Source organism: Tamandua tetradactyla, chromosome 22 (genome assembly GCF_023851605.1).
Source record: "Tamandua tetradactyla isolate mTamTet1 chromosome 22, mTamTet1.pri, whole genome shotgun sequence".
NCBI lineage: Eukaryota > Metazoa > Chordata > Mammalia > Pilosa > Myrmecophagidae > Tamandua > Tamandua tetradactyla.
The window spans coordinates 26403970-26420786 of record NC_135348.1 but is presented as its reverse complement, the minus strand read 5'-3'; the positions used below and the strand labels follow the sequence as shown (position 1 = coordinate 26420786).

General features: G+C 37.6%; 1 long non-coding RNA gene and 1 other non-coding gene across 3 annotated transcripts in view; one reads left to right on the top strand and one right to left on the bottom strand.

Moving 5' to 3' along the window:
- LOC143666080 (uncharacterized) overlaps window positions 1-5374 on the top strand; it is a 160627-nt gene extending 155253 nt beyond the window's left edge. For both annotated transcript variants that reach the window (XR_013167363.1, XR_013167364.1), the window contains exon 6: window positions 5103-5374. This is a non-coding gene — a long non-coding RNA (uncharacterized LOC143666080). The remainder of the gene's footprint in view (window positions 1-5102) is intronic.
- Window positions 5286-5476, bottom strand: LOC143666422 (U2 spliceosomal RNA). The gene has a single exon (XR_013167621.1). It is a non-coding gene; the product is annotated as a U2 spliceosomal RNA (small nuclear RNA).
- Between the last annotated feature and the right edge of the window lie 11341 nt (window positions 5477-16817).

The window sequence follows — 16817 nt, the reverse complement described above, 5'->3', positions numbered from 1 at the left end:
GCTCATAAAATAAAATTAAATCTGATCCAGCCAGTTCTATTCAGTTTTATCTCTAACAATCCCAAACATTAAACTGTTTCTCCAGCTAGTTCTGTGTCTCCCGCGCCTTTTAGCACACTGTACCATTTCAGAATCTCCAATCTTTGTACAATATTCTTTCACTCCACAGGATTGATGGTCCCTTTTTTTTCTAGCAACATCTGTCCCATCGTGGTCTCCTTCTTTCCTGAGCAATTTAGGCACATCACTATATATAACCTTACACTAGTATTAGTTTATTGTTGTTTTGTTTCTTTTTCTATTTGTTTACATAAGAAGTCACAAACAGATATCCGTGACGTTAACTGGTTGCCTGATTTTCAGCCCTTGAAACTCCATAACATCATTATAATTGCATTATTTCCAATTTCTTGTAAATTATTTGACAAATTACAAATATATTAGAAAAATATTCATGATATAGTATCCTCTGCCATATATGTACATGATATTTCTATATTTGGCTTTTAGAATCAGTATCTTCTTAGAAGTAACAAAAATGCTGTAAGTTAAGTTTTTGTGATGCACTATGCAACCCTTAACTGGGTGTGTAAGATCAAAAAAGCAGATGCTTATGGGTCAACTTTTTATTTTATTTTTTGTGTCCATATGAAATTGCAAGGACCTTTTGGGCGGGTGGGGTTCACAGACAAAAGTAAGAAATGTAAAATAATTATAAGTTCTCTAAAGTTCTGAGAAAAAACAGTGTATCACCCATTAGAAAAACAGCAAGTCATTTTCATCTTAAAACACAACTTTGAAAGCAAGAGAAGTGAAAGAGTAGGTGTAACAATTATTTAAAATGTGGTTGTAACGAGGACATGAATTCTAGAGAATGAAAGAGAAAAACCAAGGGTAGCATAAACTACAGAAATAAAGCAGGTAAAATTAAAACGGCAATCAAACACTACAACTGAACAATCGGAGTGAGAAGTAAGACTCTGCCTAAAAGCTAATGCGATTGTCCCACCACACACTGTTGTCGAGCATTAGAAAAAGAATTTGAAAGAAAGCAAAAGCAGAATTCAAGATGTTCCCTGGGGAAGCTGGTCCAATAGAAGAATGAAGCACTCTCATAGTGATTATTTAAACAATGGTTGAAGTCATGTGAAACAATAATAATATTTTAGAGGTATTGTGATCTCTGTTACCTAAAGAAACCAAAGGATTCCTATTAGTGAAATAAGATCACTGCTTTTCTATTTGCAAAGTCCCCTTCAGAGGATGGTGAGAAAGGGGGAAAATTCAACTTCCCCAAGTTGAATTCTTGATATTCGCACAACCAGTGTGGACAACCAAAGCTATAGGTTGAGCCCCCAGTCTTGGGGTTTGTTCATATGAAACTTAACCCCACAAAGGATAGGTCAAGCCTACTTAAAATTAGGCCTAAGAGTCACCCCCAAGAGAGCCTCTTTTGTTGTTCAGATGTTGTCTCTCTCTCTCCAGCCAACACAACAAGCAAACTCAACATCCTCCCCCTGTCTATGTGGGACATGACTCCCAGGGGTATGGACATTCCTGGCAACATGGGACAGAAATCCTAGAATGAGCTGAGTCTCAGCATCAAGGGATTTAGAAAAACCCTAGAATGAGCTGAGGCCCAGCATCAAGGGATTGAGAAAACCTTCTCGACCAAAAGGGGGAAGAGTGAAATGAGATGAAGTGTCAATGGCTGAAAGATTCCAAACAGAGTTAAGAGGTTAGCCTGGAGGTTATTCTTACGCATTAAGTAGATATCACCTTGTTATCCAAGATGTAATGGAGAGGCTGGAGGGAACTGCCTGAAAATGTAAAGCTGTGTTCAAGTAGCCATGTTTCTTGATGATTGTATAATGATAGAGCTTTCTCAGTGTTACTGGGTGATTGTGAAAACCTTGTGTCTGATGCTCCTTTTATCTACCTTGTCAACAGATGAGTAGAACATATGGAATAAAAATAAATAATAGGGGGAACAAATGTTAAAATAAATTTAGTTTGAAATGCTAGTGATCAGTGAAAGCGAGGGGTAAGGGGTATGGTACGTATAATTTTTTTTTTCCGTTTTCATTTTATTTTTCTGTTGTCTTTTTATTTCTTTTTCTGAATTGATGCAAATGTTCTAAGGAATGATCATGATGATGAATATGCAACTATGTGATGATATTGTGAATTGCTGATTATATATGTAGAATGGAATGAGCATATGTTAAGAATGTTTGTGTTTCTTTCTTGTAATATATATTTTTTAATTAATAAAAAAATTAATAAAAATTGACTGTGGCACCCAAAAAGATTTAGAAATTATAAATTTGCATGATTGAATATTGTTTTGCATCCCAAAAGTCACCACGAGTAAGTGACAGACAGTGTTCAAGTGAATGTGAAGGGTTTTGTTGAAGAAGAGTATCCCCCCTGCCCAGAGTGCTTTCACGTAACTGGAAGACAATATATGTCTGTGAAATACTAATAAAATAGGAACTGTAGAGTGCTAAAAAAAAAAAAAAGATCACTGCTTTTCTTTCCTGGTGATATTCATGAATGAAGGCAAGTTACCTTGACACTCTCACCTGCCATCAGTTTGTGAGTTGCCCAGGATGGTCACTGAGATCCCTGAGACTCTGAGACAGAACTTCAACCTTCAGTGGGAAGAGGACTGACCAGGAGATGAAGCTTCCATTCTTTGATGTACCATCTTCAGAGCATTTGTGAATTCTCTTCTCTCATCCTAGTGCAGTCCTGTGTACATTATTTATTCTGTAAATAACGTTTGATTTTGTTTGATATCTGTGAAGTAAAAGCAAAAACCAAGTTGGAAGTCTCACGAAAAAAAGAAAAACTAGTCGAATCTTGTTTTGCACATGAGAAACAGGAGTGCTTTGTCGTTGAGGAAGTTGCTCATGATAACATCACATGGTTAGCTCTAGACGTGTTGCTGAAGCTTATAATTTATTTCTGAAAGAAAAGTGGTAATTTTGGTTGAAATAAAGGGGAAATTTTTCACTGTGCTATAATACATTTATTAAATATTCTTCTGCTTATGAGACCCCTTATAAGCAAATGAAATAGGTACTGGAGTAAAAGTACTTATATCTAAAGTAAAGAGTTTCAGCTCCATTTGAGCATTCACTAGCAATATTTCTTGAAAATTTCATACAAAAGGGAAATCATTGAATAAATAGTAAGAAATGCAAGTAGAAGTTGTATTTTACTAAAATATGTTTTATTGAAAATTCAGGATTTGAAAATTTTATTAGAGTTCATATTGTCCCCTTGAACTTGCCTAGAATCAGATTTGATATCCATGTGTATTAATATATAGTTGTTAATTAGTATAACTTGATGAAAGTCTTTGCAAATAATATTAGAGCTTCTTCTTTTGAAGTGTGGCACTTTGAGGCTTGCTTTATTTTTCATCTCTCTTTATTAAAGAAGAAATGAAATAATCCTTCATATTATTTCCCTCCGGTTATAGGTATACACTCATTGCTAATAAGGGTTCTTTTTGTCTAGTTAACTTGCCCAAATGTTTGTTTGTGTTTTTTTTTAACTTTTTAAATTGTATAATATAACTAATATACAAAGCAAAGAAAGAAAAAAGGAAAGCTTTCAAAGCACTCTTCAACAAGTGTTACAGAACAGATCCCAGAGTCTGTCATGGGCTACCATACAATCCTCTCATATTTTTCCTTCTAGCAGCTCCAGAATATAGGAGGCTAGAGGGCTTAAATATTTTTTCATCATCACAATCGACTTTTTTCCTTCTTTTTTTGTGAAAAATAACATATATACAAATGGGCACTAAATTTTAAAACACAGCACCATTAGTAGAACAGATTTCAGAGTATGGCATGGGTTACAATTCCATAATTTCAGATTTTTACTTCTAGCTTCTCTAAGATACTGGAGACTAAAAGAGATATCAATGTAATGATTCAGCATAGTCATTTATGAAATACTATCTTCTCTGTGTAATTCCACCATCACCTTTGATCTTTCTATCCCCCTCTTTTGGGGGTATTTGGGCTATGGCCATTCTAACTTTTGCACGTTGGAAGGGGCTGCCAATAATATGATATATAGAGATGGAATTAGCTGATGTTCTGGAGAGGCTGGGCCCTCTAGGTTTCAGGATTTATCTGGTGCAGGGACCCATTTGGAGGTTGTAGGTTTCTGGAAGTTACTCTAGTGAATGGAACCTTTTGTAGAATCTTATATATTGCCTTATAATGTTCTTTGGGATTGGCTGGAATGGTTTTAGTTGGGAGTTGACAAGTTATGATAGGTAGCAATGACTAACTGAAGCTTGCACAAGAGCAAACTCCAGTGTAGTCTCTTGACTCTGTTTGAACTCTCTTAGCCAGTGCTACTTTATTAGTTACATTTCTCTTCCCCCTTTTGGTCAAGTTGGAATTGTTGATCCCATGGTTTCAGGGCCAGATTCATCCCTGGGTGTCATCTCCCATGCCACCAAGTAGACTTTTACTCCTAGATGTCATGTCCCACGTAAGGGGAAGGGCAATACTTTCACTTACAGAGTTGGACTTAGAGAGAGTGAGGCCACATCTGAGCAACAAAAGAGGTGTTCCAGAAGTAACTCTTAGGCGTACCTATAGGTAGGCTAGCCTCAAGATCAAGGGCTTGGCCTATTGGTTTGGGTGTCCCTAAAGTTTGACACAATATAGGGGATTCCCTGATGGTAAAGTTTAATAGTTCCATATTTTTTCTCCCATCCCTCGGGGACTTTGCCAATACTTTTTGATTATCCGCTTAATATATTCTAGGGTGTATCCAGGTACTACATTAAGCTATGCAGGATTAAAGGCCCTCTTTCTTATTCTGGGCTTCCTGTGTTTCGATTGTTCAAGTGAGCTACCCAGACAGTTGAGTTAGATTATGTGCTACAGAGAATTTTGGTTCCAAAAAAATAAACCTTTCTTCCTTTGGTCTCAAAGAGTATGCATGGTTCTAGAATATAGGCGATGTCTGCTTTACCCCGTGTTCTAAATTACGCTAATCCCAACCTGATCAGCTTCATTCTAATCTCTATATACCAGGTTTTTTTTCTTTTTTTTCTTAATTTAAAGGACGTGTCAGTAGAAAAGAGAGAGACGAAGAAGAAACGACCGTACAAGCAGTTCAGGGGGGGAAGAACACAAAGAGAGCTAAAGACATCCCGCTCAGGTAAAGAAAAGAAGCCAAGGAAAAGAACAAGGGAAAAAAAAAAAAAAAGAAAAAGACAAGTCTGTCAATTCACACCGCAACTGAGGAAGGGGTGCACCGTTCCTGGAAGTACTGCAATACCAGGTCGATGCGTGGAGTGGACGGAGCAAGCTCCTATTCCACCTCCTTGCTCCAAAAACCCATTTAATATATTGTCCTCGGAGAGAGGACGTATCAGATATTAAACTGATAAGAACAGATACTACACTTGATCTTAGCCAAAAGGCCGAGAAGCGATTACCAGGTTTTATATATACATATAAACTCTCAAAATCCAGAAATAATAATTACCACTTCGGACTAAATGTGTCTGCTATAAGAGCTTACAATCTAGGCCCCTGTTTTCTTATAAGCATTTTCTAAAGGAGAACATACAATAATTTTTTTTCTTTTCTGGTTTATTTTGCCTCACAAAATGTCCCACAAGTTCATTCACATTGTTGCATGGCTCACAACTTTGTTCCTTTTTGTAGCAGCACAATATTCGATCATGTGTATATACCATCATTCACCAATCTATTTCTCAGTTGTTGCATCCTTCAGCCACCTGCATTCATTAGGCATCATGTATAATGCCCAAAGTTCAGAGTCGAGCAACATTCTCAATTTTAATTTCACTGTTCCCAAGAGAAAGATAACCAATAAACACACTCTCACCAAATAGGAAATCTAAACCCGCTCTTAACTCTTGTCCCTCCCCTCATTATTTACCCCTGCTGTTGCTGTGATACCGCTGATGTTTTCCTTTTAAACATAGCCCAGAGCATGCAATAGCTGTTTTTCCCCTGAACTTAAACACTCTTTGTATACCAATCATACCTTTGAAGCAGTTCTTGCAAAAACTAATTTATATTTCCAGTGTGAGTCAGTGGGATGTGTAGGTCTATATAACCCCTTTTAATCTTGCTCACCTTCAGTATGGTAACATTATAGACCCACTGAAGAATTGCCTTCACTTCTATCTATTCCCTCACATTTGAGTTCAACCTCATTAGCTAACCGTTCACCCACCTCTAGCTTCTATGTGTCTCTAAGTCCCCTATATTCTGTCTTATAAGCCTCTGATTTTACCTTTACCACTGTCATAAAAGTGGAGTCATACAGTATCTATGCTTTTGTGTCTGGCTTATTTCACTCAGGATTATGTCCTCAAGGCTCACCTATCTTGTCATGTGCTTCAGGATGTTGCTCAAATTTTTTTATTATATTATGATAATTATGAGTATGATAAATATATATGATCATACATGTGTATTAGGTGAATATGACTGAAGATGCAAAAGGAGCTATCATTTATATATGCTCTGCATGTATATTTTTACTCTTAGCTTACTATGTACCATGAACTCCCCTGTTTCTTTATATGTATAATCTCATTTAATCTTCACAGCAACTTTTTAAAGTAAGTGTAATTATCTCCATTTTACAGAAACTGAAACTGAGGTAAGTAAGTTGCTTAGAATCACACATCTAGGGAGTGACAGCACTGGCATTAAAAGGCAGGTCTTTTTGCCTCCTCCACCCATTATAATTTCTTTCACTAGACCACAATATATGGATAAGAATGAAAAAGAAAAAATAAATAAACAAAATTATGAATACTTTAAAAGGCAAGTCCCGATAACCAAAAGCTATTTTCCTAAAAATGTTTGACTTTCAGCTTTCCAAATTCCATACTAGGTTTTTCATCTCTTCCTATTTATTGTCCATTCTCTCTAGTGACACTATGGGTTCAGTAGAGCAGCTGACACAGATAAGACAAGAGGATAACAGGATCTAAGGATAATTAGCCCTTCATCCATGAAAGACAAATTCAAAAAGAAAAGGATCTGATAAAAATGAATATCACATATAATGGGTAAACTCAATAGCTGCACTGGTAAAATGATGGCTTGTAGAGGGTGGGGAGGGGAAAATTATACTGATATGTATATCCACATGAATAAAATAATTTACAGTTTTGCTTTTATTACATAGGATGTTGGAAAAAAAATAAACCGGTTGTGTTTTATCAATCTTGTTGCCAGAAGATCAGATTAGATGGTATTATATAAAAGAAGATAAAACCCCTTCAAGATCTACAACTTTTTGTCAGTAACGTGCTTCTTTTTAACATGTTCTCTTAGAAGGCACTCACCGTGATTCAGAAACTGAATGACATTCTGTTAGCTTAAAAGTGAGAAGACAACTATCATGGAGTCTGACAGATTAGTAGTTTGATGTCCAAAGAATTGATGATAAAGTTGAACAAAAGACATATGATATCATGGAGGACAATGTCAATTAATCTTTTTGATGTAGATGAGAGGGAGTGCAACATAACGAAGATGGAATCAGGGGGCTTTGGAACCATCCTGCCAGAGATTGAAGCTGCTCTGCCAATTATTAGTTGTGTGTCTTTGTCTTCTCTGGATGCAGTTTTCTTATCGAAAACAGGGTTAGTAAAAATTTTTGTGAGGATTCAATGAGCTAATTTATGTTAAAGCATTGGACCTTGCCAGGCATAGAATAAATGCTCAATAAATGTAGTCGTTTTTATCAAGAGCGGTAGGATGTAATCAAGGAGAAGATAGGCCTTTGTCATACCTAGAAAAATTAGCAGCCTTTCACTGCTGAATTTGCACAGTCTTATTTGTTTGTTTTCAAAATCACTGCAGAGCACAGAAACAAAGAGATCTACACAGTTGATGACTCAGTATATTGAGCCCATCAGTTCTTCCGAATGTCTATTTGTTTATTTGAAAAAAAAGAAAGGATACTGGGTTTATTTGGGAAAAAAAGGATACTGTAAAGATAAATTGCTTTATAAAGTAGTGTCTGATTACTGAGATAGCATAAAATGTATCACTGTGGGAGTAATTTTAGTTCTTAGGAGTAATTGTTTAAGCGCACACTTACATATGCACATGCCCTCACACACACCACCACACTTACTCCTTTTATAGTGCCCTGTAGAAGGGTAATTAGATACAACTGTAAATATAAATTCTTCTCAGGAGAGATGTTAATCTTGGTCAAACATTCTCATAAAATTAAACATTTATTTGTGTTCCCATGGTCATTATTTATGGGATATTTGGAACTATGGAATTAATAAATCACTGTCTAAAGACTCACTTTGTCATTAGTAGCTACCATCCATAAACACTGCTCCTGGCTGTATGTTGCAAAGGGGAAAAATCTCTTACTAAATCTGATGAAGATATAAAAGGAACATATCTCGATCTTTTGCATGCAGAAAGCAACTTAAATTCAACTTTAAGAACTTGGAATGATTGACCTTTGTGGTCTACCGGTTGTCTGGTTTAGCATCTGTAGGGTCTATGTGGAAAGCTTAGATCCACTTATTCATTTTTCATTGGATTTTGTAGATGTCATGGATTTTGATGTGCATTATTTGTGTGCATGAAATTTTTCTGGGCATTTTTACATGAAAAAATGGGTGCAAATGAAGAATTATTCTTGGCTCCCCCTGAGGGCTTGGGTAAGGTAGGATCCTGGCAGAAAAGAATGTAATTTGGTTGGAATTAATAACCTAACCACTTCCACCATATCCACCATAGCCACTTCTACCTCCCAATTCTTCCCAGTAGCCCAAGATTATTGCAATACTGAACTTGGTGGTTATTGATTATTACGTAGTTGATTATTGCAATACTGAGCTCCTCCTTTCAATCTTCTACTTTAAAGTCTATTCTCAGAACAGCTACCTTTAAAAGTAGATTATGTCATTCCTCTGTTCCAAAGCTTCCATATCACTCAGAGTAAAACTCAAAGATAATACTATTTGGTCTGACCCCCTATCACTTTTTCTGACTCCCCCTCTCTCCAACTACACTATGAAGCCATTCCTGAGCTCTGCAGCACCATGTCCAAGATATTTATATGGCTTTGCTCTCTCACATCCCTCAGGTCTTTCTCCAGGTTCCACCATATCAAAAAGCCTCCCATGTGAAACCCACATCCCAGCAGCCTTTACACCCTTTATTCAGGGTTTTGCTTTTCTATGGCGCCGGTCACCAAATACCATAGTTGCATTCATCCATGTATTTGTTCATTGACTGTCCCAGTCACAATGTAAATTTCTTGATGACAAGGACTTTTTTTGTTTACTATCATATCCCCAATTGTTAGAATTGTGTCATATTTGTATTGTTAGAAATGTACATTTTTTTTAATGAATGGCTGAAGTCTACTGGTTCCTACTCTTAGATGCTGAAATGGAATAAATTATTTCCTGATTTACAGGAATTAATCTGTTATATACTTTCTACATTTAGAAGAGTAAGAAGACTGGTAGATGTGTGATGCTTTGCATTTTTTAGTGGAGAAAGCCCCAGTAGTGGCTTCTGATGGTGAAGGGCAATTCGGCTGCTGGTCATCCTTGGTTCTTCTATTACATGACAAGGCACATGTGGCATCTGTTGGTCTCTCTCTTCTCTCCCACGTTTCATTGATATCAGCTTCTTGCTTCCATGACTTTCTGCCTCTGTCTGAATTTAATTCTCTTATAGAGGACTCCAGTAATAGGATAAAGACCCGTTCTGATTGAGGTGGGCCATCTTAACTGAAGTCACCTCTTCAGAAGGTGCTACTTAAAATAGGTTTAAAGTCACAGGAATAGATCAGATTTAAGAACATAATTTTCTGGAGTATGTATGGGTTCAAACCCACCACAAGTCCTCTACAACAGTTTAAATAAATGAGGGAGGTGTACACATACACACACACATGCACACACACATATTAAGAAATCACTCTTTGTATATATATATATATGTAAATTTGTCTTTCTCTCCTGTATCATTGTTTGATTGCTCAACCCCTATTAATTCATTTTCTCCTTTCTCATTTCTCCTTCCTTTATTTAACTTAAACGTTTTTCTTTTTCTTTTCCTTCTATGTCCAAATTCAGACCTTTAAACTAGTCATAAAATTCACTGAAGCAAATACATTATTTAATGTGTTTATTAAAGAGAGATTAAAGTTCTTGTTCTTAATCTCCAAAGCCAGAATGAATGCCATTTTATGGCTCTCTGTCTAGGCAAAGAAAAGAAAAATAGCAACATGAAATCTATTCTGCTTTATTTGTTGTCTCAGTTTTCTCAGTTTTCTTTCTCCTGTGGGCCTTGATTAAAAGAAAAATCTTAAAACTGATTTATGTCTTTTTTTCCTTTATGCCATATTGAAACCCTAAGCACAAACAAACAAAAATGCAGGAAGAGAAATTACAGAGTAGGCATGTAAAAGAATAATATTTATGCAAAGATCTAGAACAATTTATATGTAGATAATAACCCAAATTAAAATTGCATGTTGCTATCATAGGTTTCAAGAATATTTATACATCTCTAATTTCCAAACTCTCCTTGCTCTGTTCATATGAATATACATTTATTTGATGATTATTTATTAAGTACCTTCTGTGTAACCTGTGATGTTCAAGGTGCTAGGAAAACAAAATGGAAATTAAAAATCCTGTCCTTTCCTTACTGAGAAGACACAACAATAAATACAATAAGTAAGTAAAATGTGTTATAAAATTAAAAGGTGATATTTTCTTTTGGGGAAAAAAAATGAGAATGATGAGTGGGGGATTAGTGTGGTTGCTTTAGCTTCTACTAACACACAGCATTGGTTTCAGTTTGCTAAAGCTGCCAGAATGAAATATATCAGAAATAGGTTACTTTTTTCCAAAGGAAATTTATTAGGTCACCAATGTACAATTCTAAGGCCATAAAAATGTTCAAACTAAGGCATCAGTAAGATGATCCCTTCATTGAAGAAAGGCCGATGGTGTCCATAGTTCCTCTGTCACATGGGAAGGCACATGGAAGCATCTGCGGGTCCTTCTCTTCTGGGCTGCTCTCATGAGGCCTCTCTCAGCTCCTGCGGGTCCTGGTTTTTCTGGGGCATTTTCTTTCTCTCTTAGCTTCTCTCAGCTCTGCACTCTCTCCAAAATGTGTCCCCTTTAAAGAACTCCAGCAACCGGATTTTAAGACCCATGTTGAATGGGCGGGAGCAACTCTCCATGGAAATAACCTAATCAAAGAGTCCCAACCAAAAATAAGTCTGTCCCCACAAGACTGGATTAAAAGAACATGGCTTTTCTGATGTACATAACAGTTTCAAACCAGCACAGCATTCAAGAAAGGGGGAGGTGTTGGAGAGATTAAAGGAGAAGAGAAGAGCGTGCTCTAATCTTTTGAAAGGTGGAACCCAGAAGTTGCAAAGACAATTTCTACTCACACTCTATTGCCCAGAACCTAGTCACATGGTCACACTTGTGAGCTGTGAGGAAAACTGGGAAAAACTGTCTTCAGTTATGTGGCTCCCCGCTGTCCAGAAACGTCTATTGCTACAGAAGAAAGGGAGAGGAGGTACTGATGGCACAGCCAGCAGTCTTTCCTGCTGTCAGTGAACACACTCACAGAAAAGGGAAAAGAAGCAGGTCTATTAAAAATATGCATAACATCTGTGATAATTTAAAACAGTGTATCTTAAACTGAGAGGTAGAGATCAATGTTGGTTGATTTTCAACTCCACATCAGGGGTCTGGAAACATTAAATTATAAATAATCTGCCAACTTTCCTCCCAACTCTCCATCATGTCTTAGGTAAATTGTCTTACTTCTCCTCTACTGAGCTGACCAGAACCTGCAAATACAAAGGAATCTTAATGGAAGATGAAGGATTAAGTTTATGGAGCTAATTATATTAAAATATATTTGTAGTCATATCCTCTTAATTCCCCAAAGGTAATTACATTTGTCATGCCTCTTTCACAGAAATATTAGCTTGAAAGAGTGAAAAAGCAAAGTTTTCAACCTTCATCAGCAGGCTCAAAATATCCAATTTCTCTTTATCTCCTTCTTTTACCTCTTTATCCTTTTCCTTTTCCTTTTGGCTCTTCATCTTTGTCTTTGTCTTCTCCCTCTCTTTTTCATTCTAATTTTTTCATTCTCTTATTTCTTCAGTTTTTTTTATTCTAAAAATATTGGGTTTCATTTATACAATATTGGATTTTATTTGCTCAATGAAAACAAAAAGAAATGAGTGATTATATATATATCATTTAATGTATAGTAACTGAAGATATAAATTACATTTAGAGATATTTTAAAGATTAGGTAAGATTAAGTTATTTTTATATGAGAATGTTTAACAAATGATATATGATAAATAAAGGATAAATGCATGTGCTCCTGTACTTTGTTACCATAAAAGTTGAAAACACTACAATTTCCAACAGTTTCAACACCAATTACAAAGACTGTAATGATTCAATTCAATTCAGTTTTTTTTTTTTATTAATTAAAAAAAGAATTAACAAAACAATTAGAAATCATTTCAATCTACATGTACAATCAGTAATTCAATTCAGTTTTGACTCTACCTGGAGTTAGGCCAGACTCCACAGGTTAAGAACAATCCTGTTCAAGATTGCTCTTCACACACCAGCTACAAGTTTGGGGACCCTGGTCACTTGCACTTCTGAACAATTGGCTACAAATTCTGGGGTTCTCACCAACCTCTCAGGTTCAATAATTCATTAGAAAAACTGACAGAACTCACTGAAAGCATTTTACTTATGGTTATAATTTTATTATAGTAAAAGGATACAAACAAGAAGTCAAAAGAAGAGATACCAAGGGCAAAGAGTGGAAGGGTCTCAAATGCAGGCTTCTACCTCTTTTCCACATGGAGTGAGAATGCATCCTCCTCCTGGCATGGAGATGTCATAATCAACTATGGAAGCTCAAGGAGCTTCAGGTCTCCCAAGTTCATATGGGTTTCATTACTTAGGTATGACAGGTGGAATCAATGCCCACATGGTTGAACTCATCTCCAGAACCCTCTTCCCTCTCAGAGTTTAAGAAGGTGGGCTGACATGACATGACTCGAAGCCCCAACACCGCCCCCCTCCGCATCATTTCTGGAGCGGCCAACTTCCATCCTAATGCAACAAATGTTGCCCTACCCAGTGATTTCATTAGCATATAAACTATCAGGTATAGTCCTTGGCCTGCCATGAATAACAAAAAACACTCTTATAATAAGGAAGTTCTCTAACTGCTAATTACAGTGTTTGTACTTGTTACAGTGATGGTTACTTTAGCTTAGTTCCACTTCTTTACATGATACTATAGTTGTTTATATTTGTATTACAATGGCTATTTTAGCCTATTTATTTATTACTGCAATGGTAACAACTCTACCTCCCCTTGTTTGAATCCGTTAAAACATTAAACACTTTAGACTCTATGAGACAGATTGAGATCTTCGTACTCCTGCCCTTTCTTGGTGGCCATGAAATAAGCCCTTTCTCTCTCTGAAGCACTGCTGTCGCTGTATTGATTGCAGTGGGCATCAGACAGCCCTGCAGAGGTTTCCTGGAAACTGAAGGTTAGTGCTCTGCAAAAGTGATAGAAAGAGTGCAAGAACTTATAAGGGCTTAGAGACTAGAATTTCAGCAGCATCTCATGATAGGTATTTGTTATCCACAGTGGTCAAGGGAGGGGAATTTCAATGTGTTGTTTATGATACCGTCTATACATTCTTTCACCACCACCTTTTCAAGGAGATTTGACAGTCCTTTAATGTCTGTCCCGGTCATATAGGCGGCTATGTGAAATGACCAGCTCTCAATATGGAGGGAAATCCTGGGCCCTGGATCCCCTCAATCCACCCCCATGCAGCAGACTATGTTGACCATAGGACAGACATTGCATCCATATTCCACAAACCCACAAAGAGATGTGGCCATGGCCAAGAAAGGGAATTCAACCATTTCCTAATTCATAGGAGTATAAGGTGAAGTATTATATAAGGTCGTAGGGACATAGGGCTGTTCCCATGTGCAGTGTCCTATAAATGAGAAAATTCTTTTTCAGTTTTTCAATGACTAAATTCTGCCAGGTCAACAGGGTATTCCACACAGTCCAGTTCCCGGGTGTCACAGTCTAAGGAAAGTTGGTAGTGCCTGAAGATGGCAAGTCCATGCAAACCCAACATTGTGTTCAATTGTGGGTATGAGTTACTGCTGAAGACCACTGGAGAAGGTGTTCGCTAGAGTGCTATGGGTGAAAAGAAAGATGTTTATGGGGAACAATAAGGTGTCTAACAATATACATGCTTGAGTCCCATTGGTTGACAACAAGGTACTAGGCAGAGAAACATTATGGGGAGATTTTAAATACCAGATATTCTCCCATAGCAAATTTTGAGGATTCTCCACTGTGACAGTAATCATTAGATCAGGCATAAGAAGGGTCCAAGTATTGCACATAAGGTTCCTGTGGGAATAAGAGGCCCTGGATTGGTGTTAAGAATTTAAACAGGAATTTGTTGGGTTGGATTACAATATTTTGGGTGACTCCTATTCCCCATGACTTTATGATTTCCAACAGCACGGTTGCATAGATCAGCAATAAGGCCATTTCCCCCTGTTTGTATGGTCTGTGGCACAGGCAACAACAAATTATTATTATTCCCCTTTTCAAGCTATAAAACAGCTGGCCCTTTAATTGGCATTCTCAGAGGCTGCAATGGTCCTACCTTTAGCATTTCAATAGAAGCTGGGATCAAAACCTGCAATGATGCATTGCATTCAAGCGAATTAAGGCTTGTAATTTCCTAGTCCATGGTTGTAAGGACCATTCACTATCTTTAAGCCGTTTCTTTAACAAACCATTTATTCTGTCAATAAAGCCTACATCCATGGGATTGTAGGGCAGATAGAGCATCCACATGATGTTCTGATCCATGGTCCAGAATTGGGCTATCTGTCCAGTGAAAAGGTTCCCCTGATCACTGTCTGTTTGTGTGGGTACTCCATACAGAGGGCTCATGTTCTCTAACCATCTAAAGGTGGCTCATTAGTTAGCATTCCCCATGGGAAAGCAGAATCAAGAATGATACCTATGCCTTCTAAAGTTGGCATTTCAACAGCTATTTTAAGTGCAGCGACTTTAGCTCCTGAATTTTCTGTATAGGACACTGGTTTGAAAATATCACGCATTTCTGCATTCAGAGGGCTGGTATTGAAAATGCTGCACTGTAGCAGGTAGACTTCCCACTTGGTCAGTATTCTCAGTTGGACACTCGCAGAGTGTGGCTTATCCATTCCTGAATAGAGATGGCCATTTTCAAGATGACTGGGCATCTTTGCATTAGTCCCTCTACTTGCAACATTATGCAGAACAAAATTGCTTTCTAGGTGTCTGACCTTTTCCATAATTATGACCAAAAGCCAAGGGGCATTAATTTAGAATGTTGACTCTGCCACAGATCCCACCAAAAGCCAATAGCAGTGCTGGATATATCCAATTCACAGGGTGGGCCTGGATCTATTTCCCTACCTCCACTCCACACCATTCTTGTGCTTATGCTATTGCCCTTGGGCATTTTTAAAGTAGCCTTCTGGAAGTCCTTCCATTTCCAAGTATGACTTTTCCTAATTAGCAGATACAAATGTTTTAACATTTGCACTGAGGAACAAAAGGTTTTCAACACCCCAACACAGATATCACAGATATAAGTTGTTTCAACATATGTAGCATAGGAAAGCCTTTTTTTTTTTTTCGCATTGGTAGGTACCAGGAATCAAACCCGGGTCTCTGGCATGCCAGGCAAGAACTCTACCACTGAACCACCCTTGCACTGCCCCACAGGAAAGCATTTCACCTTATCAATTACTGCAGAAAGAACAATTTTGTCTTGCTTAACCATACAACACTTAAGAATTTGATAGAGCAGTCAGGCACTGCAGTTTGTAATAATTAATTGCTTATCTTCAAGTCTCAAGGTGAGATAACAACAAACCTGAAGCTTCTTTCAGTTCTAAGAGTCACTGCTTAACATGACATCATCAATATAGTGAACTAGACTTTTCCACTTAGCAGAATTCTTTGCCATGAGGCTGTGGCCGTTGGTTGGGCTATGTAAATAGCCTTGCAGGAACACAGTGAAAGTCCTTTGTTATCTTTCCCAAGTGAAGGCAAAAAACAGATTGACAGATTGACTGGCTGTATGTGAGGGAATACTAAAAAAAAATTAGTTAAATTTAAAACAAAGTGATAATCACATAATTGGGTGCTAACTCCTTGTAGTAAAGAGGCAACCTTTGGAAACACTGTATACAAAATTGGCATTGCTTTATCCTTTGTTTCACAAGCCTCTTCTAAATGCACGTAGTGAGTGCTTGTTCTGCCTTGGTAGCCATTCACAGGGCTCCTAACAGGGGCCATGCTATGGCTGCCACTATTTGGCCTGTTGTCTGTTGCAAAACAGTAAGAAACCCCACAGGAGTTTTCCAGGCATCCCCATACTCTCACAGTGGTCCCCATCCATCTGGGAGGGCAGCCAGTCCTCCCCACATGGAGATAGAGGCTAATTTGGGATTTTCCCCATGATTGGTTGTCTTGCTATCTGCTGCAAAACAGCTGGCAACCCTGCCAAAGTTTCCAGTGGGTCCTCGCTTGCAACAATCCCCCTTTGCCTGTTAGGGCTAACACCCTTCCCCACATGGACAATAGAGGCTAACCTATTTCCCCCATGGATTCTCCCTTTCCAAGACT